Genomic DNA, 3,309 nt, shown 5'->3' on the forward strand with positions numbered 1-3,309 from the left:
TTAGTAAAAATATAATATCATTCATCAAGAAGAAAAACTATATGACAATAGACTGGCATAAGGGACATTTGATACAAAACATTATTTAATATTATTACTCAAAATGAGATATATCACTATATTATGAGGCTCTTTACCATCAGCCATGTGTGTGTGCCTTGGATTTTCTGGCACTTCACTTTTGCTTTCTGCGCACTGCATTTCATTATTCAATAATTTGCTCCGCAATAAAATGCATGTGCATGCTATGTACTACCTGAATACTGTTTATATTCCTAATTATAATATATAATAATTAATTCAGATCGATTAAATAAGTAAATTGAATTAACTATTTATAAAAAATGTAAATTAATTTTTTTCAAGTTTTTATTTATATTAAAACTACTTTTTTTTTTAATGAAAATGGCTATAAGTACTTAAGATAAGAAGATACATACGAGCCTAATGTGTGACTTCATCTCCCTTATACTGCTTTTCATCTTTAACATAAGTCAAAATTATTCTCAGATAATTATAAGCAAACAAGCTATCCAATTGTGTGTGAACTTTCTACTTTAATTTACGCGGTTATATGAGTGTAGTTTTACTATTCTCACTGTCATGTCCAATCCGTTATATTATTTCCAATGCTGCCGAGGGGAAAAATAAGAGAGGTGTAATCATAGTGCTTTATTAAATCATATTTTATGAGGACATTTGACAGCAGGCGTTCATATTTTCTTAGGAAATTTGATTTTGTTTTTCTTTTTGACCAGCACTTGGAAAATTTGATTAAGCTTTCAACATTTCGGAGAAAGTGTCACCGGAGTTTCCTTTCTCTTTGTACTATGTTCTTCATTGAGTGCTGTCTTCTCCCCACATTAATAACTCGGCAGGACGGCCTTTCTTTGCAATTTATGATTATTTATTTTTCATTTTGTTCCAATTTTTATTGACTTGGTTGACTCAATCTACTCCGCTAAAATCTTATATATCTTCCTCTAAGGCCGCTTGGTTTCCTATTACCGATCGTTCTTGAATCTGAATTGAAAGCAGTCGCAGTTCTCTTTCATTTGCTTATAGTAGCTAAGCAATTTGATATGGCCTCATCTTCTTCCGCTGCTCCATCTTCTCAATCTCCAAAGAAATATGATGTTTTTATTAGTTTCAGAGGTGAGGACACCCGCTTCAACTTCACAAGCCACCTTCATGAAGCTCTTCGCGCAGAAAACAAATAGATACATACATCGACTATAGACTTGAGAAAGGAGATGATGTATGGCCGTCTCTTGAGAAAGCCATTGAAGATTCAACTCTGTTCCTCGTGATCTTCTCAGAAAACTATGCATCTTCCACGTGGTGCTTGACGGAGCTTGCAAAAATATTGGAGTGCTCCAAAAATGATCAAGGTCTCCTTGTTATGCCAGTGTTCTATAGAGTAGACCCTTCATATGTGAGGAAGCAATGTGGGAGTTACCACAAAGCATTTGAAGAACATGAGCGCAAAAGCAGCATCAATAAGTATCAGCTGCAAAAGTGGAGGGAGGCTCTCACTCATGCCGCCAATTTATCTGGGTGGCAGTGTAGCTTCGACAGGTAACTTGTATATAAATTCCTTCGGTCCTTATATGTAACTGATTTAGATTTAAAAAGTTAGGTTGCTCGTTTTAAAAAAAAAAGAAAGAAAGTTAGATAAGCTAATTAATTATAAAAAAATGACAGTTTTTTTAAAACACCACAATTATCATCCTTAATATCCTCTTTCCCTCTCTTGCTTGATTATGATTGAGAAAATATCAACAAGGATAATTTAGAAAAATTTTATAAATATGAGCAATAAGTCTTATATTTAGAGTCATGATCAACTCAACAATTAGGTTCTATATTAACGACCGGAGGAGCCTGCATTCGGTGCTCATCAAGTGATGAGCAATCTGAACCGTCCAGATGGTCTAGATTTAAATTTTTAAATAATTATTTTAAAATAGAAATAATTATTTTTTAAAAGTATGATAGTTAAGAGATTATCTTTATTTTTTATTCTATACCTATTAAAATAATATGTTAAAAATAAAATAAAATAAAATCGGATCGTCCAGATCCTGATGAGCACCCAATGCAATCCCGACCGGAGGGGTATATGGTTATAATGATCTTTCTGATACACACACATAGTTATGCCATCTAATATAAGTAATATTTCTCAACAAAAAAAAACTATAACAAATTTAAAAATTGGCGAATCTTCATAGTTACATGTTGTTAGGAATAGTTCAAAATTTGAAATGAATAGATAATGTGGAATTAAATTTGGTGCCTCTTTATTTTTTCAATGGTGTGTAGGGATGAAGCTGAGCTAATTAAAGAAATAGTGAATTGTGTCATACAAAAGTTGGGCCCTAGGTATCAAAGTGAAGATTATCTAAAAGGCTTGATTGGAATTCACAAAAGAATGGCAGATGTAGAATCATTGTTGGACAAAGGTTCAAACAACGGTGGCTGCCAATTCATTGGAATTTGGGGCATGGGCGGTTTGGGCAAAACAACTCTTGCAAAAGCATTGTTTAACAAAATTGCATTTTACATATGAAGGGTCTTGCTTTTTGGCTAATGTAAGGGAAGAATCAAAGAAACATGGAATAGATGCTTTGAGGGAAAAAATTGTTTGGAGGTTATTAGGGGATAAAGAATCCACATTCGCAATGCAATATATCCTTGTACCATAAGTAGGCTTGGTAGGAAAAAAGTTTTCATTGTGCTTGATGATGTTGATGATCTTGAGCAAATAGAAAATCTAGTTCGAGGACTTGAATTTGGATCAGGTAGTAAAATTTTGATAACAACCAGAGATAAGCAAATACTTGGTAATGAAGTGGATGATATATATGCGCTTCATTGTTTGAATCCTGATGAAGCTTTTCAACTTTTCGCCTTGAATGCCTTCAAAAAAGGATATGTGACCAAAGATAAGGGTGCTAGCAGAAAAAGTGACTGAATATGCAGGTGGAAATCCACTGGCCCTAAAGGTTTTAGGCTCCTTCTTGCATGGCAAAAATCAAGAAGCATGGGAAAGCCAACTGGTAAAGCTTCAAAAATTACCTTGTTTAAAAGTTAACGATATCCTCAAATTGAGTTTTGAAGGACTTGATGAGGAAGAGAAAAATATTTTCTTGCATATCACATGTTTTTTCAATTATTATGATGTACATGTCAAGCACGTAAAAAAATTGTTAGATGGATGCGGTTATTCAACGGAGATTGGATTGACAAGTCTTGAAGATAAAGCTCTTTTAGATATTGTTTATAGAGGAAGAATATGTATGCACA

The 3,309-nt window shown here is 33.5% G+C and overlaps 1 pseudogene; it reads left to right on the plus strand.

Annotated features, from left to right (window-relative positions):
• Window positions 1-1,082: 1,082 nt before the first annotated feature.
• LOC114741761 (disease resistance-like protein DSC2) lies at window positions 1,083-2,977 on the plus strand (annotated as a pseudogene).
• Window positions 2,978-3,309: the final 332 nt, after the last annotated feature.

The sequence above is a fragment of the Neltuma alba genome, unplaced genomic scaffold (genome assembly GCF_004799145.2).
Source record: "Neltuma alba isolate B1F8T4 unplaced genomic scaffold, ASM479914v2 tig00003521_pilon, whole genome shotgun sequence".
Lineage (NCBI taxonomy): Eukaryota > Viridiplantae > Streptophyta > Magnoliopsida > Fabales > Fabaceae > Neltuma > Neltuma alba.